The sequence below is a fragment of the Crinia signifera genome, chromosome 3 (assembly GCF_055691185.1).
Source record: "Crinia signifera chromosome 3, ASM5569118v1, whole genome shotgun sequence".
NCBI lineage: Eukaryota > Metazoa > Chordata > Amphibia > Anura > Myobatrachidae > Crinia > Crinia signifera.
In genome coordinates this window covers 333908270-333936015 of record NC_139219.1, presented here as the reverse complement: position 1 = coordinate 333936015, position 27746 = coordinate 333908270, and the positions used below count along the sequence as shown (strand labels likewise).

Genomic DNA, 27746 nt, shown 5'->3' with positions numbered 1-27746 from the left:
GGAAGTACCTCAGACAGGGATGGTATCAAAAGTATTTTTTATAGGAAGATATCATGAATTTTACAAAGCTTTGAACATTGTTCATGAACTTTTGATCCGAGAACATGCTCAATAACATTTGGAAGTATGAAAAAACTGCGTTGGCCGGGAATCGAACCCGGGTCAACTGCTTGGAAGGCAGCTATGCTCACCACTATACCACCAACGCTTGACTGAGTCTTCTAAAGCAAATATTTCCCAAGTACGTAAGTCAGGTCACATGTTCTAAAAATATGCACGAGATGCCATGTTACACCATGGCTTGACTGAAATGATTGAAACAATATAAAAGGAGTACCTCAGACAGGGATGGAATCAAAAGTAATTTTTATAGGAAGATATCATACATTTTACAAAGCTTTGAACATTGTTCATGAACTTTTGATCCGAGAACATGCGCAATAACATTTGGAAGTATGAAAAAACTGCGTTGGCCGGGAATCGAACCCGGGTCAACTGCTTGGAAGGCAGCTATGCTCACCACTATAACACCAACGCTTGACTGAGTCTGCTAAAGCAAATATTTCCCAAGTACGTAAGTCAGGTTACATGTTCTAAAAATATGCACGAGATGCCATGTTACACCATGGCTTGACTGAAATGATTGAAACAATATAAAAGGAGTACCTCAGACAGGGATGGAATCAAAAGTAATTTTTATAGGAAGATATCATACATTTTACAAAGCTTTGAACATTGTTAATGAACTTTTGATCCGAGAACATGCTCAATAACATTTGGAAGTATGAAAAAACTGCGTTGGCCGGGAATCAAACCCAGGTCAACTGCTTTAAAGGCAGCTATGCTCACCACTATAACACCATTGCTTGACTGAGTTTGCTAAAGCGAATATTTCCCAAGTACGTAAGTCAGGTCACATGTTCTAAAAATATGCACGAGATGCCATGTTACACCATGGCTTGACTGAAATGATTGAAACAATATTTAGGGAGTACCTCAGACAGGGATGGTATCAAAAGTATTTTTTATAGGAAGATATCATGAATTTTACAAAGCTTTGAACATTGTTCATGAACTTTTGATCCGAGAACATGCTCAATAACATTTGGAAGTATGAAAAAACTGCGTTGGCCGGGAATCGAACCCGGGTCAACTGCTTGGAAGGCAGCTATGCTCACCACTATACCACCAACGCTTGACTGAGTCTGCTAAAGCAAATATTTCCCAAGTACGTAAGTCAGGTTACATGTTCTAAAAATATGCACGAGATGCCATGTTACACCATGGCTTGACTGAAATGATTGAAACAATATAAAAGGAGTACCTCAGACAGGGATGGAATCAAAAGTAATTTTTATAGGAAGATATCATACATTTTACAAAGCTTTGAACAATGTTCATAAACTTTTGATCCGAGAACATGCTGGAAGTATGGTAGTAACATTTGGAAGTATGAAAAAACTGCGTTGGCCGGGAATCGAACCCGGGTCAACTGCTTGGAAGGCAGCTATGCTCACCACTATACCACCAACGATTGACTGAGTCTGCTAAAGCAAATATTTCCCAAGTACGTAAGTCAGGTTACATGTTCTAAAAATATGCACGAGATGCCATGTTACACCATGGCTTGACTGAAATGATTGAAACAATATAAAAGGAGTACCTCAGACAGGGATGGAATCAAAAGTAATTTTTATAGGAAGATATCATGAATTTTACAAAGCTTTGAACATTGTTCATGAACTTTTGATCCGAGAACATGCTCAATAACATTTGGAAGTATGAAAAAACTGCGTTGGGCGGGAATCGAACCCGGGTCAACTGCTTGGAAGGCAGCTATGCTCACCACTATACCACCAACGCTTGACTGAGTCTGCTAAAGCAAATATTTCCCAAGTACGTAAGTCAGGTTACATGTTCTAAAAATATGCATGAGATGCCATGTTACACCATGGCTTGACTGAAATGATTGAAACAATATAAAAGGAGTACCTCAGACAGGGATGGAATCAAAAGTAATTTTTATAGGAAGATATCATACATTTTACAAAGCTTTGAACATTGTTAATGAACTTTTGATCCGAGAACATGCTCAATAAAATTTGGAAGTATGAAAAAACTGCGTTGGCCGGGAATCGAACCCGGGTCAACTGCTTTGAAGGCAGCTATGCTCACCACTATAACACCATTGCTTGACTGAGTCTGCTAAAGCAAATATTTCCCAAGTACGTAAGTCAGGTCACATGTACTAAAAATATGCACGAGATGCCATGTTACACCATGGCTTGACTGAAATGATTGAAACAATATTTAGGGAGTACCTCAGACAGGGATGGAATCAAAAGTATTTTTTATAGGAAGATATCATGAATTTTACAAAGCTTTGAACATTGTTCATGAACTTTTGATCCGAGAACATGCTCAATAACATTTGGAAGTATGAAAAAACTGCGTTGGCCGGGAATTGAACCCGGGTCAACTGCTTGGAAGCAGCAATGCTCACCACTATACCACCAACGCTTGACGGAGTCTGCTAAAGCAAATATTTCCCAAGTACGTAAGTCATTTCACATGTTCTAAAAATATGCATGAGATGCCATGTTACACCATGGCTTGACTGAAATGATTGAAACAATATAAAAGGAGTACCTCAGACAGGGATGGAATCAAAAGTAATTTTTATAGGAAGATATCATACATTTTACAAAGCTTTGAACATTGTTAATGAACTTTTGATCCGAGAACATGCTCAATAAAATTTGGAAGTATGAAAAAACTGCGTTAGCCGGGAATCGAACCCGGGTCAACTGCTTTGAAGGCAGCTATGCTCACCACTATAACACCATTGCTTGACTGAGTCTGCTAAAGCAAATATTTCCCAAGTACGTAAGTCAGGTCACATGTACTAAAAATATGCACGAGATGCCATGTTACACCATGGCTTGACTGAAATGATTGAAACAATATTTAGGGAGTACCTCAGACAGGGATGGAATCAAAAGTATTTTTTATAGGAAGATATCATGAATTTTACAAAGCTTTGAACATTGTTCATGAACTTTTGATCCGAGAACATGCTCAATAACATATGGAAGTATGAAAAAACTGCGTTGGCCGGGAATCGAACCCGGGTCAACTGCTTGGAAGGCAGCTATGCTCACCACTATACCACCAACGCTTGACTGAGTCTGCTAAAGCAAATATTTCCCAAGTACGTAAGTCAGGTTACATGTTCTAAAAATATGCACGAGATGCCATGTTACACCATGGCTTGACTGAAATGATTGAAACAATATAAAAGGAGTACCTCAGACAGGGATGGAATCAAAAGTAATTTTTATAGGAAGATATCATACATTTTACAAAGCTTTGAACAATGTTCATGAACTTTTGATCCGAGAACATGCTGGAAGTATGGTAGTAACATTTGGAAGTATGAAAAAACTGCGTTGGCCGGGAATCGAACCCGGGTCAACTGCTTGGAAGGCAGCTATGCTCACCACTATACCACCAACGCTTGACTGAGTCTGCTAAAGAAAATATTTCCCAAGTACGTAAGTCAGGTCACATGTTCTAAAAATATGCACGAGATGCCATGTTACACCATGGCTTGACTGAAATGATTGAAACAATATTTAGGGAGTACCTCAGACAGGGATGGAATCAAAAGTATTTTTTATAGGAAGATATCATACATTTTACAAAGCTTTGAACAATGTTCATGAACTTTTGATCCGAGAACATGCTGGAAGTATGGTAGTAACATTTGGAAGTATGAAAAAACTGCGTTGGCCGGGAATCGAACCCGGGTCAACTGCTTGGAAGGCAGCTATGCTCACCACTATACCACCAACGCTTGACTGAGTCTGCTAAAGCAAATATTTCCCAAGTACGTAAGTCAGGTTACATGTTCTAAAAATATGCACGAGATGCCATGTTACACCATGGCTTGACTGAAATGATTGAAACAATATAAAAGGAGTACCTCAGACAGGGATGGAATCAAAAGTAATTTTTATAGGAAGATATCATACATTTTACAAAGCTTTGAACAATGTTCATGAACTTTTGATCCGAGAACATGCTGGAAGTATGGTAGTAACATTTGGAAGTATGAAAAAACTGCGTTGGCCGGGAATCGAACCCGGGTCAACTGCTTGGAAGGCAGCTATGCTCACCACTATACCACCAACGCTTGACTGAGTCTGCTAAAGAAAATATTTCCCAAGTACGTAAGTCAGGTCACATGTTCTAAAAATATGCACGAGATGCCATGTTACACCAAAAAACTGCGTTGGCCGGGAATCGAACCCGGGTCAACTGCTTGGAAGGCAGCTATGCTCACCACTATACCACCAACGCTTGACTGAGTCTGCTAAAGAAAATATTTCCCAAGTACGTAAGTCAGGTCACATGTTCTAAAAATATGCACGAGATGCCATGTTACACCATGGCTTGACTGAAATGATTGAAACAATATTTAGGGAGTACCTCAGACAGGGATGGAATCAAAAGTATTTTTTATAGGAAGATATCATGAATTTTACAAAGCTTTGAACATTGTTCATGAACTTTTGATCCTAGAACATGCTCAATAACATTTGGAAGTATGAAAAAACTGCGTTGGCCGGGAATCGAACCCGGGTCAACTGCTTGGAAGCAGCAATGCTCACCACTATACCACCAACGCTTTACTGAGTCTGCTAAAGCAAATATTTCCCAAGTACGTAAGTCATTTCACATGTTCTAAAAATATGCATGAGATGCCATGTTACACCATGGCTTGACTGAAATGATTGAAACAATATAAAAGGAGTACCTCAGACAGGGATGGAATCAAAAGTAATTTTTATAGGAAGATATCATACATTTTACAAAGCTTTGAACATTGTTAATGAACTTTTGATCCGAGAACATGCTCAATAAAATTTGGAAGTATGAAAAAACTGCGTTGGCCGGGAATCGAACCCGGGTCAACTGCTTTGAAGGCAGCTATGCTCACCACTATAACACCATTGCTTGACTGAGTCTGCTAAAGCAAATATTTCCCAAGTACGTAAGTCAGGTCACATGTACTAAAAATATGCACGAGATGCCATGTTACACCATGGCTTGACTGAAATGATTGAAACAATATTTAGGGAGTACCTCAGACAGGGATGGAATCAAAAGTATTTTTTATAGGAAGATATCATGAATTTTACAAAGCTTTGAACATTGTTCATGAACTTTTGATCCGAGAACATGCTCAATAACATTTGGAAGTATGAAAAAACTGCGTTGGCCGGGAATCGAACCCGGGTCAACTGCTTGGAAGGCAGCTATGCTCACCACTATACCACCAACGCTTGACTGAGTCTGCTAAAGCAAATATTTCCCAAGTACGTAAGTCAGGTTACATGTTCTAAAAATATGCACGAGATGCCATGTTACACCATGGCTTGACTGAAATGATTGAAACAATATAAAAGGAGTACCTCAGACAGGGATGGAATCAAAAGTAATTTTTATAGGAAGATATCATACATTTTACAAAGCTTTGAACAATGTTCATGAACTTTTGATCCGAGAACATGCTGGAAGTATGGTAGTAACATTTGGAAGTATGAAAAAACTGCGTTGGCCGGGAATCGAACCCGGGTCAACTGCTTGGAAGGCAGCTATGCTCACCACTATACCACCAACGCTTGACTGAGTCTGCTAAAGCAAATATTTCCCAAGTACGTAAGTCAGGTTACATGTTCTAAAAATATGCAAGAGATGCCATGTTACACCATGGCTTGACTGAAATGATTGAAACAATATAAAAGGAGTACCTCAGACAGGGATGGAATCAAAAGTAATTTTTATAGGAAGATATCATACATTTTACAAAGCTTTGAACATTGTTCATGAACTTTTGATCCGAGAACATGCTGGAAGTATGGTAGTAACATTTGGAAGTATGAAAAAACTGCGTTGGCCGGGAATCGAACGCGGGTCAACTGCTTGGAAGGCAGCTATGCTCACCACTTTACCATCAACGCTTGACTGAGTCTGCTAAAGCAAATATTTCCCAAGTACGTAAGTCAGGTCACATGTTCTAAAAATATGCACGAGATGCCATGATGCCATGTTACACCATGGCTTGACTGAAATGATTGAAACAATATAAAAGGAGTACCTCAGACAGGGAAGGAATCAAAAGTAATTTTTATAGGAAGATATCATACATTTTACAAAGCTTTGAACATTGTTCATGAACTTTTGATCCGAGAACATGCTGGAAGTATGGTAGTAACATTTGGAAGTATGAAAAAACTGCGTTGGCCGGGATTCGACCCCGGGTCAACTGTTTGGAAGGCAGCTATGCTCACCACTATACCACCAACGCTTGACTGAGTCTGCTAAAGCAAATATTTCCCAAGTACGTAAGTCAGGTCACATGTTCTAAAAATATGCACGAGATGCCATGTTACACCATGGCTTGACTGAAATGATTGAAACAATATAAAAGGAGTACCTCAGACAGGGATGGAATCAAAAGTAGTTTTTATAGGAAGATATCATGAATTTTACAAAGCTTTGAACATTGTTCATGAACTTTTGATCCGAGAACATGCGCAATAACATTTGGAAGTATGAAAAAACTGCGTTGGCCGGGAATCGAACCCGGGTCAACTGCTTGGAAGGCAGCTATGCTCACCACTATACCACCAACGCTTGACTGAGTCTGCTAAAGCAAATATTTCCCAAGTACGTAAGTCAGGTTACATGTTCTAAAAATATGCACGAGATGCCATGTTACACCATGGCTTGACTGAAATGATTGAAACAATATAAAAGGAGTACCTCAGACAGGGATGGAATCAAAAGTAATTTTTATAGGAAGATATCATACATTTTACAAAGCTTTGAACATTGTTCATGAACTTTTGATCCGAGAACATGCTTGAAGTATGGTAGTAACATTTGGAAGTATGAAAAAACTGCGTTGGCCGGGAATCGAACCCGGGTCAACTGCTTGGAAGGCAGCTATGCTCACCACTATACCACCAACGCTTGACTGAGTCTGCTAAAGAAAATATTTCCCAAGTACGTAAGTCAGGTCACATGTTCTAAAAATATGCACGAGATGCCATGTTACACCAAAAAACTGCGTTGGCCGGGAATCGAACCCGGGTCAACTGCTTGGAAGGCAGCTATGCTCACCACTATACCACCAACGCTTGACTGAGTCTGCTAAAGAAAATATTTCCCAAGTACGTAAGTCAGGTCACATGTTCTAAAAATATGCACGAGATGCCATGTTACACCATGGCTTGACTGAAATGATTGAAACAATATTTAGGGAGTACCTCAGACAGGGATGGAATCAAAAGTATTTTTTATAGGAAGATATCATGAATTTTACAAAGCTTTGAACATTGTTCATGAACTTTTGATCCTAGAACATGCTCAATAACATTTGGAAGTATGAAAAAACTGCGTTGGCCGGGAATCGAACCCGGGTCAACTGCTTGGAAGCAGCAATGCTCACCACTATACCACCAACGCTTTACTGAGTCTGCTAAAGCAAATATTTCCCAAGTACGTAAGTCATTTCACATGTTCTAAAAATATGCATGAGATGCCATGTTACACCATGGCTTGACTGAAATGATTGAAACAATATAAAAGGAGTACCTCAGACAGGGATGGAATCAAAAGTAATTTTTATAGGAAGATATCATACATTTTACAAAGCTTTGAACATTGTTAATGAACTTTTGATCCGAGAACATGCTCAATAAAATTTGGAAGTATGAAAAAACTGCGTTGGCCGGGAATCGAACCCGGGTCAACTGCTTTGAAGGCAGCTATGCTCACCACTATAACACCATTGCTTGACTGAGTCTGCTAAAGCAAATATTTCCCAAGTACGTAAGTCAGGTCACATGTACTAAAAATATGCACGAGATGCCATGTTACACCATGGCTTGACTGAAATGATTGAAACAATATTTAGGGAGTACCTCAGACAGGGATGGAATCAAAAGTATTTTTTATAGGAAGATATCATGAATTTTACAAAGCTTTGAACATTGTTCATGAACTTTTGATCCGAGAACATGCTCAATAACATTTGGAAGTATGAAAAAACTGCGTTGGCCGGGAATCGAACCCGGGTCAACTGCTTGGAAGGCAGCTATGCTCACCACTATACCACCAACGCTTGACTGAGTCTGCTAAAGCAAATATTTCCCAAGTACGTAAGTCAGGTTACATGTTCTAAAAATATGCACGAGATGCCATGTTACACCATGGCTTGACTGAAATGATTGAAACAATATAAAAGGAGTACCTCAGACAGGGATGGAATCAAAAGTAATTTTTATAGGAAGATATCATACATTTTACAAAGCTTTGAACAATGTTCATGAACTTTTGATCCGAGAACATGCTGGAAGTATGGTAGTAACATTTGGAAGTATGAAAAAACTGCGTTGGCCGGGAATCGAACCCGGGTCAACTGCTTGGAAGGCAGCTATGCTCACCACTATACCACCAACGCTTGACTGAGTCTGCTAAAGCAAATATTTCCCAAGTACGTAAGTCAGGTTACATGTTCTAAAAATATGCAAGAGATGCCATGTTACACCATGGCTTGACTGAAATGATTGAAACAATATAAAAGGAGTACCTCAGACAGGGATGGAATCAAAAGTAATTTTTATAGGAAGATATCATACATTTTACAAAGCTTTGAACATTGTTCATGAACTTTTGATCCGAGAACATGCTGGAAGTATGGTAGTAACATTTGGAAGTATGAAAAAACTGCGTTGGCCGGGAATCGAACGCGGGTCAACTGCTTGGAAGGCAGCTATGCTCACCACTTTACCATCAACGCTTGACTGAGTCTGCTAAAGCAAATATTTCCCAAGTACGTAAGTCAGGTCACATGTTCTAAAAATATGCACGAGATGCCATGATGCCATGTTACACCATGGCTTGACTGAAATGATTGAAACAATATAAAAGGAGTACCTCAGACAGGGAAGGAATCAAAAGTAATTTTTATAGGAAGATATCATACATTTTACAAAGCTTTGAACATTGTTCATGAACTTTTGATCCGAGAACATGCTGGAAGTATGGTAGTAACATTTGGAAGTATGAAAAAACTGCGTTGGCCGGGATTCGACCCCGGGTCAACTGTTTGGAAGGCAGCTATGCTCACCACTATACCACCAACGCTTGACTGAGTCTGCTAAAGCAAATATTTCCCAAGTACGTAAGTCAGGTCACATGTTCTAAAAATATGCACGAGATGCCATGTTACACCATGGCTTGACTGAAATGATTGAAACAATATAAAAGGAGTACCTCAGACAGGGATGGAATCAAAAGTAGTTTTTATAGGAAGATATCATGAATTTTACAAAGCTTTGAACATTGTTCATGAACTTTTGATCCGAGAACATGCGCAATAACATTTGGAAGTATGAAAAAACTGCGTTGGCCGGGAATCGAACCCGGGTCAACTGCTTGGAAGGCAGCTATGCTCACCACTATACCACCAACGCTTGACTGAGTCTGCTAAAGCAAATATTTCCCAAGTACGTAAGTCAGGTTACATGTTCTAAAAATATGCACGAGATGCCATGTTACACCATGGCTTGACTGAAATGATTGAAACAATATAAAAGGAGTACCTCAGACAGGGATGGAATCAAAAGTAATTTTTATAGGAAGATATCATACATTTTACAAAGCTTTGAACATTGTTCATGAACTTTTGATCCGAGAACATGCTTGAAGTATGGTAGTAACATTTGGAAGTATGAAAAAACTGCGTTGGCCGGGAATCGAACCCGGGTCAATTGCTTGGAAGGCAGCTATGCTCACCACTATACCACCAACGCTTGACTGAGTCTGCTAAAGCAAATATTTCCCAAGTACGTAAGTCAGGTCACATGTTCTAAAAATATGCACGAGATGCCATGATGCCATGTTACACCATGGCTTGACTGAAATGATTGAAACAATATAAAAGGAGTACCTCAGACAGGGAAGGAATCAAAAGTAATTTTTATAGGAAGATATCATACATTTTACAAAGCTTTGAACATTGTTCATGAACTTTTGATCCGAGAACATGCTGGAAGTATGGTAGTAACATTTGGAAGTATGAAAAAACTGCGTTGGCCGGGAATCGAACCCGGGTCAACTGCTTGGAAGCAGCAATGCTCACCACTATACCACCAACGCTTGACGGAGTCTGCTAAAGCAAATATTTCCCAAGTACGTAAGTCATTTCACATGTTCTAAAAATATGCATGAGATGCCATGTTACACCATGGCTTGACTTAAATGATTGAAACAATATAAAAGGAGTACCTCAGACAGGGATGGAATCAAAAGTAATTTTTATAGGAAGATATCATACATTTTACAAAGCTTTGAACATTGTTAATGAACTTTTGATCCGAGAACATGCTCAATAAAATTTGGAAGTATGAAAAAACTGCGTTGGCCGGGAATCGAACCCGGGTCAACTGCTTTGAAGGCAGCTATGCTCACCACTATAACACCATTGCTTGACTGAGTCTGCTAAAGCAAATATTTCCCAAGTACGTAAGTCAGGTCACATGTACTAAAAATATGCACGAGATGCCATGTTACACCATGGCTTGACTGAAATGATTGAAACAATATTTAGGGAGTACCTCAGACAGGGATGGAATCAAAAGTATTTTTTATAGGAAGATATCATGAATTTTACAAAGCTTTGAACATTGTTCATGAACTTTTGATCCGAGAACATGCTCAATAACATTTGGAAGTATGAAAAAACTGCGTTGGCCGGGAATCGAACCCGGGTCAACTGCTTGGAAGCAGCAATGCTCACCACTATACCACCAACGCTTGACGGAGTCTGCTAAAGCAAATATTTCCCAAGTACGTAAGTCATTTCACATGTTCTAAAAATATGCATGAGATGCCATGTTACACCATGGCTTGACTGAAATGATTGAAACAATATAAAAGGAGTACCTCAGACAGGGATGGAATCAAAAGTAATTTTTATAGGAAGATATCATACATTTTACAAAGCTTTGAACATTGTTAATGAACTTTTGATCCGAGAACATGCTCAATAAAATTTGGAAGTATGAAAAAACTGCGTTGGCCGGGAATCGAACCCGGGTCAACTGCTTTGAAGGCAGCTATGCTCACCACTATAACACCATTGCTTGACTGAGTCTGCTAAAGCAAATATTTCCCAAGTACGTAAGTCAGGTCACATGTACTAAAAATATGCACGAGATGCCATGTTACACCATGGCTTGACTGAAATGATTGAAACAATATTTAGGGAGTACCTCAGACAGGGATGGAATCAAAAGTATTTTTTATAGGAAGATATCATGAATTTTACAAAGCTTTGAACATTGTTCATGAACTTTTGATCCGAGAACATGCTCAATAACATTTGGAAGTATGAAAAAACTGCGTTGGCCGGGAATCGAACCCGGGTCAACTGCTTGGAAGCAGCAATGCTCACCACTATACCACCAACGCTTGACGGAGTCTGCTAAAGCAAATATTTCCCAAGTACGTAAGTGATTTCACATGTTCTAAAAATATGCATGAGATGCCATGTTACACCATGGCTTGACTGAAATGATTGAAACAATATAAAAGGAGTACCTCAGACAGGGATGGAATCAAAAGTAATTTTTATAGGAAGATATCATACATTTTACAAAGCTTTGAACATTGTTAATGAACTTTTGATCCGAGAACATGCTCAATAAAATTTGGAAGTATGAAAAAACTGCGTTGGCCGGGAATCGAACCCGGGTCAACTGCTTTGAAGGCAGCTATGCTCACCACTATAACACCATTGCTTGACTGAGTCTGCTAAAGCAAATATTTCCCAAGTACGTAAGTCAGGTCACATGTACTAAAAATATGCACGAGATGCCATGTTACACCATGGCTTGACTGAAATGATTGAAACAATATTTAGGGAGTACCTCAGACAGGGATGGAATCAAAAGTATTTTTTATAGGAAGATATCATGAATTTTACAAAGCTTTGAACATTGTTCATGAACTTTTGATCCGAGAACATGCTCAATAACATTTGGAAGTATGAAAAAACTGCGTTGGCCGGGAATCGAACCCGGGTCAACTGCTTGGAAGCAGCAATGCTCACCACTATACCACCAACGCTTGACGGAGTCTGCTAAAGCAAATATTTCCCAAGTACGTAAGTCATTTCACATGTTCTAAAAATATGCATGAGATGCCATGTTACACCATGGCTTGACTGAAATGATTGAAACAATATAAAAGGAGTACCTCAGACAGGGATGGAATCAAAAGTAATTTTTATAGGAAGATATCATACATTTTACAAAGCTTTGAACATTGTTAATGAACTTTTGATCCGAGAACATGCTCAATAAAATTTGGAAGTATGAAAAAACTGCGTTGGCCGGGAATCGAACCCGGGTCAACTGCTTTGAAGGCAGCTATGCTCACCACTATAACACCATTGCTTGACTGAGTCTGCTAAAGCAAATATTTCCCAAGTACGTAAGTCAGGTCACATGTACTAAAAATATGCACGAGATGCCATGTTACACCATGGCTTGACTGAAATGATTGAAACAATATTTAGGGAGTACCTCAGACAGGGATGGAATCAAAAGTATTTTTTATAGGAAGATATCATGAATTTTACAAAGCTTTGAACATTGTTCATGAACTTTTGATCCGAGAACATGCTCAATAACATTTGGAAGTATGAAAAAACTGCGTTGGCCGGGAATCGAACCCGGGTCAACTGCTTGGAAGCAGCAATGCTCACCACTATACCACCAACGCTTGACGGAGTCTGCTAAAGCAAATATTTCCCAAGTACGTAAGTCATTTCACATGTTCTAAAAATATGCATGAGATGCCATGTTACACCATGGCTTGACTGAAATGATTGAAACAATATAAAAGGAGTACCTCAGACAGGGATGGAATCAAAAGTAATTTTTATAGGAAGATATCATACATTTTACAAAGCTTTGAACATTGTTAATGAACTTTTGATCCGAGAACATGCTCAATAAAATTTGGAAGTATGATAAAACTGCGTTGGCCGGGAATCGAACCCGGGTCAACTGCTTTGAAGGCAGCTATGCTCACCACTATAACACCATTGCTTGACTGAGTCTGCTAAAGCAAATATTTCCCAAGTACGTAAGTCAGGTCACATGTACTAAAAATATGCACGAGATGCCATGTTACACCATGGCTTGACTGAAATGATTGAAACAATATTTAGGGAGTACCTCAGACAGGGATGGAATCAAAAGTATTTTTTATAGGAAGATATCATGAATTTTACAAAGCTTTGAACATTGTTCATGAACTTTTGATCCGAGAACATGCTCAATAACATTTGGAAGTATGAAAAAACTGCGTTGGCCGGGAATCGAACCCGGGTCAACTGCTTGGAAGGCAGCTATGCTCACCACTATACCACCAACGCTTGACTGAGTCTGCTAAAGCAAATATTTCCCAAGTACGTAAGTCAGGTTACATGTTCTAAAAATATGCACGAGATGCCATGTTACACCATGGCTTGACTGAAATGATTGAAACAATATAAAAGGAGTACCTCAGACAGGGATGGAATCAAAAGTAATTTTTATAGGAAGATATCATACATTTTACAAAGCTTTGAACAATGTTCATGAACTTTTGATCCGAGAACATGCTGGAAGTATGGTAGTAACATTTGGAAGTATGAAAAAACTGCGTTGGCCGGGAATCGAACCCGGGTCAACTGCTTGGAAGGCAGCTATGCTTACCACTATACCACCAACGCTTGACTGAGTCTGCTAAAGAAAATATTTCCCAAGTACGTAAGTCAGGTCACATGTTCTAAAAATATGCACGAGATGCCATGTTACACCATGGCTTGACTGAAATGATTGAAACAATATTTAGGGAGTACCTCTGACAGGGATGGAATCAAAAGTATTTTTTATAGGAAGATATCATGAATTTTACAAAGCTTTGAACATTGTTCATGAACTTTTGATCCTAGAACATGCTCAATAACATTTGGAAGTATGAAAAAACTGCGTTTGCCGGGAATCGAACCCTGGTCAACTGCTTGGAAGCAGCAATGCTCACCACTATACCACCAACGCTTGACTGAGTCTGCTAAAGCAAATATTTCCCAAGTACGTAAGTCATTTCACATGTTCTAAAAATATGCATGAGATGCCATGTTACACCATGGCTTGACTGAAATGATTGAAACAATATAAAAGGAGTACCTCAGACAGGGATGGAATCAAAAGTAATTTTTATAGGAAGATATCATACATTTTACAAAGCTTTGAACATTGTTAATGAACTTTTGATCCGAGAACATGCTCAATAAAATTTGGAAGTATGAAAAAACTGCATTGGCCGGGAATCGAACCCGGGTCAACTGCTTTGAAGGCAGCTATGCTCACCACTATAACACCATTGCTTGACTGAGTCTGCTAAAGCAAATATTTCCCAAGTACGTAAGTCAGGTCACATGTACTAAAAATATGCACGAGATGCCATGTTACACCATGGCTTGACTGAAATGATTGAAACAATATTTAGGGAGTACCTCAGACAGGGATGGAATCAAAAGTATTTTTTATAGGAAGATATCATGAATTTTACAAAGCTTTGAACATTGTTCATGAACTTTTGATCCGAGAACATGCTCAATAACATTTGGAAGTATGAAAAAACTGCGTTGGCCGGGAATCGAACCCGGGTCAACTGCTTGGAAGGCAGCTATGCTCACCACTATACCACCAACGCTTGACTGAGTCTGCTAAAGCAAATATTTCCCAAGTACTTAAGTCAGGTTACATGTTCTAAAAATATGCACGAGATGCCATGTTACACCATGGCTTGACTGAAATGATTGAAACAATATAAAAGGAGTACCTCAGACAGGGATGGAATCAAAAGTAATTTTTATAGGAAGATATCATACATTTTACAAAGCTTTGAACAATGTTCATGAACTTTTGATCCGAGAACATGCTGGAAGTATGGTAGTAACATTTGGAAGTATGAAAAAACTGCGTTGGCCGGGAATCGAACCCGGGTCAACTGCTTGGAAGGCAGCTATGCTCACCACTAAACCACCAACGCTTGACTGAGTCTGCTAAAGCAAATATTTCCCAAGTACGTAAGTCAGGTTACATGTTCTAAAAATATGCAAGAGATGCCATGTTACACCATGGCTTGACTGAAATGATTGAAACAATATAAAAGGAGTACCTCAGACAGGGATGGAATCAAAAGTAATTTTTATAGGAAGATATCATACATTTTACAAAGCTTTGAACATTGTTCATGAACTTTTGATCCGAGAACATGCTGGAAGTATGGTAGTAACATTTGGAAGTATGAAAAAACTGCGTTGGCCGGGAATCGAACGCGGGTCAACTGCTTGGAAGGCAGCTATGCTCACCACTATACCATCAACGCTTGACTGAGTCTGCTAAAGCAAATATTTCCCAAGTACGTAAGTCAGGTCACATGTTCTAAAAATATGCACGAGATGCCATGATGCCATGTTACACCATGGCTTGACTGAAATGATTGAAACAATATAAAAGGAGTACATCAGACAGGGAAGGAATCAAAAGTAATTTTTATAGGAAGATATCATACATTTTACAAAGCTTTGAACATTGTTCATGAACTTTTGATCCGAGAACATGCTGGAAGTATGGTAGTAACATTTGGAAGTATGAAAAAACTGCGTTGGCCGGGATTCGACCCCGGGTCAACTGTTTGGAAGGCAGCTATGCTCACCACTATACCACCAACGCTTGACTGAGTCTGCTAAAGCAAATATTTCCCAAGTACGTAAGTCAGGTTACATTTTCTAAAAATATGCACGAGATGCCATGTTACACCATGGCTTGACTGAAATGATTGAAACAATATAAAAGGAGTACCTCAGACAGGGATGGAATCAAAAGTAATTTTTATAGGAAGATATCATACATTTTACAAAGCTTTGAACATTGTTCATGAACTTTTGATCCGAGAACATGCTTGAAGTATGGTAGTAACATTTGGAAGTATGAAAAAACTGCGTTGGCCGGGAATCGAACCCGGGTCAACTGCTTGGAAGGCAGCTATGCTCACCACTATACCACCAACGCTTGACTGAGTCTGCTAAAGCAAATATTTCCCAAGTACGTAAGTCAGGTCACATGTTCTAAAAATATGCACGAGATGCCATGATGCCATGTTACACCATGGCTTGACTGAAATGATTGAAACAATATAAAAGGAGTACCTCAGACAGGGAAGGAATCAAAAGTAATTTTTATAGGAAGATATCATACATTTTACAAAGCTTTGAACATTGTTCATGAACTTTTGATCCGAGAACATGCTGGAAGTATGGTAGTAACATTTGGAAGTATGAAAAAACTGCGTTGGCCGGGAATCGAACCCGGGTCAACTGCTTGGAAGGCAGCTATGCTCACCACTATACCACCAACGCTTGACTGAGTCTGCTAAAGAAAATATTTCCCAAGTACGTAAGTCAGGTCACATGTTCTAAAAATATGCACGAGATGCCATGTTACACCATGGCTTGACTGAAATGATTGAAACAATATTTAGGGAGTACCTCAGACAGGGATGGAATCAAAAGTATTTTTTATAGGAAGATATCATGAATTTTACAAAGCTTTGAACATTGTTCATGAACTTTTGATCCGAGAACATGCTCAATAACATTTGGAAGTATGAAAAAACTGCGTTGGCCGGGAATCGGACCCGGGTCAACTGCTTGGAAGCAGCAATGCTCACCACTATACCACCAACGCTTGACGGAGTCTGCTAAAGCAAATATTTCCCAAGTACGTAAGTCATTTCACATGTTCTAAAAATATGCATGAGATGCCATGTTACACCATGGCTTGACTGAAATGATTGAAACAATATAAAAGGAGTACCTCAGACAGGGATGGAATCAAAAGTAATTTTTATAGGAAGATATCATACAATTTACAAAGCTTTGAACAATGTTCATGAACTTTTGATCCGAGAACATGCTGGAAGTATGGTAGTAACATTTGGAAGTATGAAAAAACTGCGTTGGCCGGGAATCAAACCCGGGTCAACTGCTTGGAAGGCAGCTATGCTCACCACTATACCACCAACGCTTGACTGAGTCTGCTAAAGAAAATATTTCCCAAGTACGTAAGTCAGGTCACATGTTCTAAAAATATGCACGAGATGCCATGTTACACCATGGCTTGACTGAAATGATTGAAACAATATTTAGGGAGTACCTCAGACAGGGATGGAATCAAAAGTATTTTTTATAGGAAGATATCATGAATTTTACAAAGCTTTGAACATTGTTCATGAACTTTTGATCCGAGAACATGCTCAATAACATTTGGAAGTATGAAAAAACTGCGTTGGCCGGGAATCGAACCCGGGTCAACTGCTTGGAAGCAGCAATGCTCACCACTATACCACCAACGCTTGACTGAGTCTGCTAAAGCAAATATTTCCCAAGTACGTAAGTCATTTCACATGTTCTAAAAATATGCATGAGATGCCATGTTACACCATGGCTTGACTGAAATGATTGAAACAATATAAAAGGAGTACCTCAGACAGGGATGGAATCAAAAGTAATTTTTATAGGAAGATATCATACATTTTACAAAGCTTTGAACATTGTTAATGAACTTTTGATCCGAGAACATGCTCAATAAAATTTGGAAGTATGAAAAAACTGCGTTGGCCGGGAATCAAACCCGGGTCAACTGCTTTGAAGGCAGCTATGCTCACCACTATAACACCATTGCTTGACTGAGTCTGCTAAAGAAAATATTTCCCAAGTACGTAAGTCAGGTCACATGTTCTAAAAATATGCACGAGATGCCATGTTACACCATGGCTTGACTGAAATGATTGAAACAATATTTAGGGAGTACCTCAGACAGGGATGGAATCAAAAGTATTTTTTATAGGAAGATATCATGAATTTTACAAAGCTTTGAACATTGTTCATGAACTTTTGATCCGAGAACATGCTCAATAACATTTGGAAGTATGAAAAAACTGCGTTGGCCGGGAATCGAACCCGGGTCAACTGCTTGGAAGCAGCAATGCTCACCACTATACCACCAACGCTTGACTGAGTCTGCTAAAGCAAATATTTCCCAAGTACGTAAGTCATTTCACATGTTCTAAAAATATGCATGAGATGCCATGTTACACCATGGCTTGACTGAAATGATTGAAACAATATAAAAGGAGTACCTCAGACAGGGATGGAATCAAAAGTAATTTTTATAGGAAGATATCATACATTTTACAAAGCTTTGAACATTGTTAATGAACTTTTGATCCGAGAACATGCTCAATAAAATTTGGAAGTATGAAAAAACTGCGTTGGCCGGGAATCAAACCCGTGTCAACTGCTTTGAAGGCAGCTATGCTCACCACTATAACACCATTGCTTGACTGAGTCTGCTAAAGCAAATATTTCCCAAGTACGTAAGTCAGGTCACATGTACTAAAAATATGCACGAGATGCCATGTTACACCATGGCTTGACTGAAATGATTGAAACAATATTTAGGGAGTACCTCAGACAGGGATGGAATCAAAAGTATTTTTTATAGGAAGATATCATGAATTTTACAAAGCTTTGAACATTGTTCATGAACTTTTGATCCGAGAACATGCTCAATAACATTTGGAAGTATGAAAAAACTGCGTTGGCCGGGAATCGAACCCGGGTCAACTGCTTGGAAGGCAGCTATGCTCACCACTATACCACCAAGGCTTGACTGAGTCTGCTAAAGCAAATATTTCCCAAGTACGTAAGTCAGGTCACATGTTCTAAAAATATGCACGAGATGCCATGTTACACCATGGCTTGACTGAAATGATTGAAACAATATAAAAGGAGTACCTCAGACAGGGATGGAATCAAAAGTAATTTTTATAGGAAGATATCATGAATTTTACAAAGCTTTGAACATTGTTCATGAACTTTTGATCCGAGAACATGCGCAATAACATTTGGAAGTATGAAAAAACTGCGTTGGCCGGGAATCGAACCCGGGTCAACTGCTTGGAAGGCAGCTATGCTCACCACTATACCACCAACGCTTGACTGAGTCTGCTAAAGCAAATATTTCCCAAGTACGTAAGTCAGGTGACATGTTCTAAAAATATGCACGAGATGCCATGTTACACCATGGCTTGACTGAAATGATTGAAACAATATAAAAGGAGTACCTCAGACAGGGATGGAATCAAAAGTAATTTTTATAGGAAGATATCATACATTTTACAAAGCTTTGAACATTGTTCATGAACTTTTGATCCGAGAACATGCTTGAAGTATGGTAGTAACATTTGGAAGTATGGCCGGGAATCGAACCCGGGTCAACTGCTTGGAAGGCAGCTATGCTCACCACTATACCACCAACGCTTGACTGAGTCTGCTAAAGAAAATATTTCCCAAGTACGTAAGTCAGGTCACATGTTCTAAAAATATGCACGAGATGCCATGTTACACCATGGCTTGACTGAAATGATTGAAACAATATTTAGGGAGTACCTCAGACAGGGATGGAATCAAAAGTATTTTTTATAGGAAGATATCATGAATTTTACAAAGCTTTGAACATTGTTCATGAACTTTTGATCCGAGAACATGCTCAATAACATTTGGAAGTATGAAAAAACTGCGTTGGCCGGGAATCGAACCCGGGTCAACTGCTTGGAAGCAGCAATGCTCACCACTATACCACCAACGCTTGACTGAGTCTGCTAAAGCAAATATTTCCCAAGTACGTAAGTCATTTCACATGTTCTAAAAATATGCATGAGATGCCATGTTACACCATGGCTTGACTGAAATGATTGAAACAATATAAAAGGAGTACCTCAGACAGGGATGGAATCAAAAGTAATTTTTATAGGAAGATATCATACATTTTACAAAGCTTTGAACATTGTTAATGAACTTTTGATCCGAGAACATGCTCAATAAAATTTGGAAGTATGAAAAAACTGCGTTGGCCGGGAATCAAACCCGGGTCAACTGCTTTGAAGGCAGCTATGCTCACCACTATAACACCATTGCTTGACTGAGTCTGCTAAAGCAAATATTTCCCAAGTACGTAAGTCAGGTCACATGTACTAAAAATATGCACGAGATGCCATGTTACACCATGGCTTGACTGAAATGATTGAAACAATATTTAGGGAGTACCTCAGACAGGGATGGAATCAAAAGTATTTTTTATAGGAAGATATCATGAATTTTACAAAGCTTTGAACATTGTTCATGAACTTTTGATCCGAGAACATGCTCAATAACATTTGGAAGTATGAAAAAACTGCGTTGGCCGGGAATCGAACCCGGGTCAACTGCTTGGAAGGCAGCTATGCTCACCACTATACCACCAACGCTTGACTGAGTCTGCTAAAGCAAATATTTCCCAAGTACGTAAGTCAGGTTACATGTTCTAAAAATATGCACGAGATGCCATGTTACACCATGGCTTGACTGAAATGATTGAAACAATATAAAAGGAGTACCTTAGACAGGGATGGAATCAAAAGTAATTTTTATAGGAAGATATCATACATTTTACAAAGCTTTGAACAATGTTCATGAACTTTTGATCCGAGAACATGCTGGAAGTATGGTAGTAACATTTGTTAGTATGAAAAAACTGCGTTGGCCGGGAATCGAACCCGGGTCAACTGCTTTGAAGGCAGCTATGCTCACCACTATAACACCATTGCTTGACTGAGTCTGCTAAAGCAAATATTTCCCAAGTACGTAAGTCAGGTCACATGTACTAAAAATATGCACGAGATGCCATGTAACACCATGGCTTGACTGAAATGATTGAAACAATATTTAGGGAGTACCTCAGACAGGGATGGAATCAAAAGTATTTTTTATAGGAAGATATCATGAATTTTACAAAGCTTTGAACATTGTTCATGAACTTTTGATCCGAGAACATGCTCAATAACATTTGGAAGTATGAAAAAACTGCGTTGGCCGGGAATCGAACCCGGGTCAACTGCTTGGAAGGCAGCTATGCTCACCACTATACCACCAACGCTTGACTGAGTCTGCTAAAGCAAATATTTCCCAAGTACGTAAGTCAGGTTACATGTTCTAAAAATATGCACGAGATGCCATGTTACACCATGGCTTGACTGAAATGATTGAAACAATATAAAAGGAGTACCTTAGACAGGGATGGAATCAAAAGTAATTTTTATAGGAAGATATCATACATTTTACAAAGCTTTGAACAATGTTCATGAACTTTTGATCCGAGAACATGCTGGAAGTATGGTAGTAACATTTGTTAGTATGAAAAAACTGCGTTGGCCGGGAATCGAACCCGGGTCAACTGCTTTGAAGGCAGCTATGCTCACCACTATAACACCATTGCTTGACTGAGTCTGCTAAAGCAAATATTTCCCAAGTACGTAAGTCAGGTCACATGTTCTAAAAATATGCACGAGATGCCATGTTACACCATGGCTTGACTGAAATGATTGAAACAATATTTAGGGAGTACCTCAGACAGGGATGGAATCAAAAGTATTTTTTATAGGAAGATATCATGAATTTTACAAAGCTTTGAACATTGTTCATGAACTTTTGATCCGAGAACATGCTCAATAACATTTGGAAGTATGAAAAAACTGCGTTGGCCGGGAATCGAACCCGGGTCAACTGCTTGGAAGGCAGTTATGCTCACCACTATACCACCAACGCTTGACTGAGTCTGCTAAAGCAAATATTTCCCAAGTACGTAAGTCAGGTTACATGTTCTAAAAATATGCACGAGATACCATGTTACACCATGGCTTGACTGAAATGATTGAAACAATATAAAAGGAGTACCTTAGACAGGGATGGAATCAAAAGTAATTTTTATAGGAAGATATCATACATTTTACAAAGCTTTGAACAATGTTCATGAACTTTTGATCCGAGAACATGCTGGAAGTATGGTAGTAACATTTGTAAGTATAAAAAAACTGCGTTGGCCGGGAATCGAACCCGGGTCAACTGCTTTGAAGGCAGCTATGCTCACCACTATAACACCATTGCTTGACTGAGTCTGCTAAAGCAAATATTTCCCAAGTACGTAAGTCAGGTCACATGTACTAAAAATATGCACGAGATGCCATGTTACACCATGGCTTGACTGAAATGATTGAAACAATATTTAGGGAGTACCTCAGACAGGGATGGAATCAAAAGTATTTTTTATAGGAAGATATCATGAATTTTACAAAGCTTTGAACATTGTTCATGAACTTTTGATCCGAGAACATGCTGGAAGTATGGTAGTAACATTTGGAAGTATGAAAAAACTGCGTTGGCCGGGAATCGAACCTGGGTCAACTGCTTGGAAGGCAGCTATGCTCACCACTATACCACCAACGCTTGACTGAGTCTGCTAAAGCAAATATTTCCCAAGTACGTAAGTCAGGTTACATGTTCTAAAAATATGCACGAGATGCCATGTTACACCATGGCTTGACTGAAATGATTGAAACAATATAAAAGGAGTACCTCAGACAGGGAAGGAATCAAAAGTAATTTTTATAGGAAGATATCATACATTTTACAAAGCTTTGAACATTGTTCATGAACTTTTGATCCGAGAACATGCTGGAAGTATGGTAGTAACATTTGGAAGTATGAAAAAACTGCGTTGGCCGGGATTCGAACCCGGGTCAACTGTTTGGAAGGCAGCTATGCTCACCACTATACCACCAACGCTTAACTGAGTCTGCTAAAGCAAATATTTCCCAAGTACGTAAGTCAGGTCACATGTTCTAAAAATATGCACGAGATGCCATGTTACACCATGGCTTGACTGAAGACAGGGATGGAATCAAAAGTAATTTTTATATTAAGCTATCATACATTATACAAAGCTTTGAACATTGTTAATGAACTTTTGATCCGAGAACATGCTGAGTTATCCGAGAACATTTGGAAGTATGAAAAAACTGCGTTGGCTGGGAATCGAACCCGGGTCAACTGCTTTGAAGGCAGCTGACCACTATGCTCACCACTATAACACCATTGCTTGACTGAGTCTGCTAAAGCAAATATTTCCCAAGTACGTAAGTCAGGTCACATGTTCTAAAAATATGCACGAGATGCCATGTTACACCATGGCTTGACTGAAATGATTGAAACAATATTTAGGGAGTACCTCAGACAGGGATGGAATCAAAAGTATTTTTTATAGGAAGATATCTTGAATTTTACAAAGCTTTGAACATTGTTCATGAACTTTTGATCCGAGAACATGCTCAATAACATTTGGAAGTATGAAAAAACTGCGTTGGCCGGGAATCGAACCCGGGTCAACTGCTTGGAAGGCAGCTATGCTCACCACTATACCACCAACGCTTGACTGAGTCTGCTAAAGCAAATATTTCCCAAGTACGTAAGTCAGGTTACATGTTCTAAAAATATGCACGAGATGCCATGTTACACCATGGCTTGACTGAAATGATTGAAACAATATAAAAGGAGTACCTTAGACAGGGATGGAATCAAAAGTAATTTTTATAGGAAGATATCATACATTTTACAAAGCTTTGAACAATGTTCATGAACTTTTGATCCGAGAACATGCTGGAAGTATGGTAGTAACATTTGTTAGTATGAAAAAACTGCGTTGGCCGGGAATCGAACCCGGGTCAACTGCTTTGAAGGCAGCTATGCTCACCACTATAACACCATCGCTTGACTGAGTCTGCTAAAGCAAATATTTCCCAAGTACGTAAGTCAGGTTACATGTTCTAAAAATATGCACGAGATGCCATGTTACACCATGGCTTGACTGAAATGATTGAAACAATATAAAAGGAGTACCTCAGACAGGGATGGAATCAAAAGTAATTTTTATAGGAAGATATCATACATTTTACAAAGCTTTGAACATTGTTAATGAACTTTTGATCCGAGAACATGCTCAATAAAATTTGGAAGTATGAAAAAACTGCGTTGGCCGGGAATCAAACCCGGGTCAACTGCTTTGAAGGCAGCTATGCTCACCACTATAACACCATTGCTTGACTGAGTCTGCTAAAGCAAATATTTCCCAAGTACGTAAGTCAGGTCACATGTACTAAAAATATGCACGAGATGCCATGTTACACCATGGCTTGACTGAAATGATTGAAACAATATTTAGGGAGTACCTCAGACAGGGATGGAATCAAAAGTATTTTTTATAGGAAGATATCATGAATTTTACAAAGCTTTGAACATTGTTCATGAACTTTTGATCCGAGAACATGCTCAATAACATTTGGAAGTATGAAAAAACTGCGTTGGCCGGGAATCGAACCCGGGTCAACTGCTTGGAAGGCAGCTATGCTCACCACTATACCACCAAGGCTTGACTGAGTCTGCTAAAGCAAATATTTCCCAAGTACGTAAGTCAGGTCACATGTTCTAAAAATATGCACGAGATGCCATGTTACACCATGGCTTGACTGAAATGATTGAAACAATATAAAAGGAGTACCTCAGACAGGGATGGAATCAAAAGTAATTTTTATAGGAAGATATCATGAATTTTACAAAGCTTTGAACATTGAATCAAAAGTAATTTTTATAGGAAGATATCATACATTTTACAAAGCTTTGAACAATGTTCATGAACTTTTGATCCGAGAACATGCTGGAAGTATGGTAGTAACATTTGTTAGTATGAAAAAACTGCGTTGGCCGGGAATCGAACCCGGGTCAACTGCTTTGAAGGCAGCTATGCTCACCACTATAACACCATCGCTTGACTGAGTCTGCTAAAGCAAATATTTCCCAAGTACGTAAGTCAGGTTACATGTTCTAAAAATATGCACGAGATGCCATGTTACACCATGGCTTGACTGAAATGATTGAAACAATATAAAAGGAGTACCTCAGACAGGGATGGAATCAAAAGTAATTTTTATAGGAAGATATCATACATTTTACAAAGCTTTGAACATTGTTAATGAACTTTTGATCCGAGAACATGCTCAATAAAATTTGGAAGTATGAAAAAACTGCGTTGGCCGGGAATCAAACCCGGGTCAACTGCTTTGAAGGCAGCTATGCTCACCACTATAACACCATTGCTTGACTGAGTCTGCTAAAGCAAATATTTCCCAAGTACGTAAGTCAGGTCACATGTACTAAAAATATGCACGAGATGCCATGTTACACCATGGCTTGACTGAAATGATTGAAACAATATTTAGGGAGTACCTCAGACAGGGATGGAATCAAAAGTATTTTTTATAGGAAGATATCATGAATTTTACAAAGCTTTGAACATTGTTCATGAACTTTTGATCCGAGAACATGCTCAATAACATTTGGAAGTATGAAAAAACTGCGTTGGCCGGGAATCGAACCCGGGTCAACTGCTTGGAAGGCAGCTATGCTCACCACTATACCACCAAGGATTGACTGAGTCTGCTAAAGCAAATATTTCCCAAGTACGTAAGTCAGGTCACATGTTCTAAAAATATGCACGAGATGCCATGTTACACCATGGCTTGACTGAAATGATTGAAACAATATAAAAGGAGTACCTCAGACAGGGATGGAATCAAAAGTAATTTTTATAGGAAGATATCATGAATTTTACAAAGCTTTGAACATTGTTCATGAACTTTTGATCCGAGAACATGCGCAATAACATTTGGAAGTATGAAAAAACTGCGTTGGCCGGGAATCGAACCCGGGTCAACTGCTTGGAAGGCAGCTATGCTCACCACTATACCACCAACGCTTGACTGAGTCTGCTAAAGCAAATATTTCCCAAGTACGTAAGTCAGGTCACATGTTCTAAAAATATGCACGAGATGCCATGTTACACCATGGCTTGACTGAAATGATTGAAACAATATAAAAGGAGTACCTCAGACAGGGATGGAATCAAAAGTAATTTTTATAGGAAGATATCATACATTTTACAAAGCTTTGAACATTGTTCATGAACTTTTGATCCGAGAACATGCTTGAAGTATGGTAGTAACATTTGGAAGTATGGCCGGGAATCGAACCCGGGTCAACTGCTTGGAAGGCAGCTATGCTCACCACTATACCACCAACGCTTGACTGAGTCTGCTAAAGAAAATATTTCCCAAGTACGTAAGTCAGGTCACATGTTCTAAAAATATGCACGAGATGCCATGTTACACCATGGCTTGACTGAAATGATTGAAACAATATTTAGGGAGTACCTCAGACAGGGATGGAATCAAAAGTATTTTTTATAGGAAGATATCATGAATTTTACAAAGCTTTGAACATTGTTCATGAACTTTTGATCCGAGAACATGCTCAATAACATTTGGAAGTATGAAAAAACTGCGTTGGCCGGGAATCGAACCCGGGTCAACTGCTTGGAAGCAGCAATGCTCACCACTATACCACCAACGCTTGACTGAGTCTGCTAAAGCAAATATTTCCCAAGTACGTAAGTCATTTCACATGTTCTAAAAATATGCATGAGATGCCATGTTACACCATGGCTTGACTGAAATGATTGAAACAATATAAAAGGAGTACCTCAGACAGGGATGGAATCAAAAGTAATTTTTATAGGAAGATATCATACATTTTACAAAGCTTTGAACATTGTTAATGAACTTTTGATCCGAGAACATGCTCAATAAAATTTGGAAGTATGAAAAAACTGCGTTGGCCGGGAATCAAACCCGGGTCAACTGCTTTGAAGGCAGCTATGCTCACCACTATAACACCATTGCTTGACTGAGTCTGCTAAAGCAAATATTTCCCAAGTACGTAAGTCAGGTCACATGTACTAAAAATATGCACGAGATGCCATGTTACACCATGGCTTGACTGAAATGATTGAAACAATATTTAGGGAGTACCTCAGACAGGGATGGAATCAAAAGTATTTTTTATAGGAAGATATCATGAATTTTACAAAGCTTTGAACATTTTTCATGAACTTTTGATCCGTGAACATGCTCAATAACATTTGGAAGTATGAAAAAACTGCGTTGGCCGGGAATCGAACCCGGGTCAACTGCTTGGAAGGCAGCTATGCTCACCACTATACCACCAAGGCTTGACTGAGTCTGCTAAAGCAAATATTTCCCAAGTACGTAAGTCAGGTCACATGTTCTAAAAATATGCACGAGATGCCATGTTACACCATGGCTTGACTGAAATGATTGAAACAATATAAAAGGAGTACCTCAGACAGGGATGGAATCAAAAGTAATTTTTATAGGAAGATATCATGAATTTTACAAAGCTTTGAACATTGTTCATGAACTTTTGATCCGAGAACATGCGCAATAACATTTGGAAGTATGAAAAAACTGCGTTGGCCGGGAATCGAACCCGGGTCAACTGCTTGGAAGGCAGCTATGCTCACCACTATACCACCAACGCTTGACTGAGTCTGCTAAAGCAAATATTTCCCAAGTACGTAAGTCAGGTTACATGTTCTAAAAATATGCACGAGATGCCATGTTACACCATGGCTTGACTGAAATGATTGAAACAATATAAAAGGAGTACCTCAGACAGGGATGGAATCAAAAGTAATTTTTATAGGAAGATATCATACATTTTACAAAGCTTTGAACATTGTTCATGAACTTTTGATCCGAGAACA

The 27746-nt window shown here is 39.0% G+C and overlaps 26 non-coding genes across 26 annotated transcripts; all 26 read right to left on the bottom strand.

The window, feature by feature from the left end:
* Positions 1 to 136: 136 nt before the first annotated feature.
* On the bottom strand, positions 137 to 208 carry TRNAG-UCC (transfer RNA glycine (anticodon UCC)). The gene has a single exon. It is a non-coding gene; the product is annotated as a tRNA-Gly (tRNA).
* Positions 209 to 1123: 915 nt separating this feature from the next.
* TRNAG-UCC (transfer RNA glycine (anticodon UCC)) lies at positions 1124 to 1195 on the bottom strand. The gene has a single exon. It is a non-coding gene; the product is annotated as a tRNA-Gly (tRNA).
* A 1911-nt stretch (positions 1196 to 3106) lies between these two features.
* On the bottom strand, positions 3107 to 3178 carry TRNAG-UCC (transfer RNA glycine (anticodon UCC)). Its single transcript has one exon. It is a non-coding gene; the product is annotated as a tRNA-Gly (tRNA).
* A 267-nt stretch (positions 3179 to 3445) lies between these two features.
* Positions 3446 to 3517, bottom strand: TRNAG-UCC (transfer RNA glycine (anticodon UCC)). The gene has a single exon. It is a non-coding gene; the product is annotated as a tRNA-Gly (tRNA).
* Positions 3518 to 3784: 267 nt separating this feature from the next.
* TRNAG-UCC (transfer RNA glycine (anticodon UCC)) lies at positions 3785 to 3856 on the bottom strand. Its single transcript has one exon. It is a non-coding gene; the product is annotated as a tRNA-Gly (tRNA).
* Positions 3857 to 4123: 267 nt separating this feature from the next.
* Positions 4124 to 4195, bottom strand: TRNAG-UCC (transfer RNA glycine (anticodon UCC)). Its single transcript has one exon. It is a non-coding gene; the product is annotated as a tRNA-Gly (tRNA).
* Positions 4196 to 4290: 95 nt separating this feature from the next.
* TRNAG-UCC (transfer RNA glycine (anticodon UCC)) lies at positions 4291 to 4362 on the bottom strand. Its single transcript has one exon. It is a non-coding gene; the product is annotated as a tRNA-Gly (tRNA).
* A 914-nt stretch (positions 4363 to 5276) lies between these two features.
* TRNAG-UCC (transfer RNA glycine (anticodon UCC)) lies at positions 5277 to 5348 on the bottom strand. Its single transcript has one exon. It is a non-coding gene; the product is annotated as a tRNA-Gly (tRNA).
* Positions 5349 to 5615: 267 nt separating this feature from the next.
* On the bottom strand, positions 5616 to 5687 carry TRNAG-UCC (transfer RNA glycine (anticodon UCC)). The gene has a single exon. It is a non-coding gene; the product is annotated as a tRNA-Gly (tRNA).
* A 943-nt stretch (positions 5688 to 6630) lies between these two features.
* Positions 6631 to 6702, bottom strand: TRNAG-UCC (transfer RNA glycine (anticodon UCC)). Its single transcript has one exon. It is a non-coding gene; the product is annotated as a tRNA-Gly (tRNA).
* A 267-nt stretch (positions 6703 to 6969) lies between these two features.
* Positions 6970 to 7041, bottom strand: TRNAG-UCC (transfer RNA glycine (anticodon UCC)). The gene has a single exon. It is a non-coding gene; the product is annotated as a tRNA-Gly (tRNA).
* A 95-nt stretch (positions 7042 to 7136) lies between these two features.
* TRNAG-UCC (transfer RNA glycine (anticodon UCC)) lies at positions 7137 to 7208 on the bottom strand. The gene has a single exon. It is a non-coding gene; the product is annotated as a tRNA-Gly (tRNA).
* A 914-nt stretch (positions 7209 to 8122) lies between these two features.
* Positions 8123 to 8194, bottom strand: TRNAG-UCC (transfer RNA glycine (anticodon UCC)). The gene has a single exon. It is a non-coding gene; the product is annotated as a tRNA-Gly (tRNA).
* Positions 8195 to 8461: 267 nt separating this feature from the next.
* Positions 8462 to 8533, bottom strand: TRNAG-UCC (transfer RNA glycine (anticodon UCC)). Its single transcript has one exon. It is a non-coding gene; the product is annotated as a tRNA-Gly (tRNA).
* Positions 8534 to 9476: 943 nt separating this feature from the next.
* TRNAG-UCC (transfer RNA glycine (anticodon UCC)) lies at positions 9477 to 9548 on the bottom strand. The gene has a single exon. It is a non-coding gene; the product is annotated as a tRNA-Gly (tRNA).
* Positions 9549 to 13447: 3899 nt separating this feature from the next.
* Positions 13448 to 13519, bottom strand: TRNAG-UCC (transfer RNA glycine (anticodon UCC)). Its single transcript has one exon. It is a non-coding gene; the product is annotated as a tRNA-Gly (tRNA).
* A 267-nt stretch (positions 13520 to 13786) lies between these two features.
* TRNAG-UCC (transfer RNA glycine (anticodon UCC)) lies at positions 13787 to 13858 on the bottom strand. Its single transcript has one exon. It is a non-coding gene; the product is annotated as a tRNA-Gly (tRNA).
* A 914-nt stretch (positions 13859 to 14772) lies between these two features.
* On the bottom strand, positions 14773 to 14844 carry TRNAG-UCC (transfer RNA glycine (anticodon UCC)). Its single transcript has one exon. It is a non-coding gene; the product is annotated as a tRNA-Gly (tRNA).
* Positions 14845 to 16136: 1292 nt separating this feature from the next.
* On the bottom strand, positions 16137 to 16208 carry TRNAG-UCC (transfer RNA glycine (anticodon UCC)). Its single transcript has one exon. It is a non-coding gene; the product is annotated as a tRNA-Gly (tRNA).
* A 275-nt stretch (positions 16209 to 16483) lies between these two features.
* On the bottom strand, positions 16484 to 16555 carry TRNAG-UCC (transfer RNA glycine (anticodon UCC)). Its single transcript has one exon. It is a non-coding gene; the product is annotated as a tRNA-Gly (tRNA).
* Positions 16556 to 19122: 2567 nt separating this feature from the next.
* On the bottom strand, positions 19123 to 19194 carry TRNAG-UCC (transfer RNA glycine (anticodon UCC)). The gene has a single exon. It is a non-coding gene; the product is annotated as a tRNA-Gly (tRNA).
* Positions 19195 to 20433: 1239 nt separating this feature from the next.
* On the bottom strand, positions 20434 to 20505 carry TRNAG-UCC (transfer RNA glycine (anticodon UCC)). The gene has a single exon. It is a non-coding gene; the product is annotated as a tRNA-Gly (tRNA).
* Positions 20506 to 21101: 596 nt separating this feature from the next.
* On the bottom strand, positions 21102 to 21173 carry TRNAG-UCC (transfer RNA glycine (anticodon UCC)). Its single transcript has one exon. It is a non-coding gene; the product is annotated as a tRNA-Gly (tRNA).
* Positions 21174 to 23428: 2255 nt separating this feature from the next.
* Positions 23429 to 23500, bottom strand: TRNAG-UCC (transfer RNA glycine (anticodon UCC)). The gene has a single exon. It is a non-coding gene; the product is annotated as a tRNA-Gly (tRNA).
* Positions 23501 to 25808: 2308 nt separating this feature from the next.
* On the bottom strand, positions 25809 to 25880 carry TRNAG-UCC (transfer RNA glycine (anticodon UCC)). The gene has a single exon. It is a non-coding gene; the product is annotated as a tRNA-Gly (tRNA).
* A 1568-nt stretch (positions 25881 to 27448) lies between these two features.
* Positions 27449 to 27520, bottom strand: TRNAG-UCC (transfer RNA glycine (anticodon UCC)). Its single transcript has one exon. It is a non-coding gene; the product is annotated as a tRNA-Gly (tRNA).
* Positions 27521 to 27746: the final 226 nt, after the last annotated feature.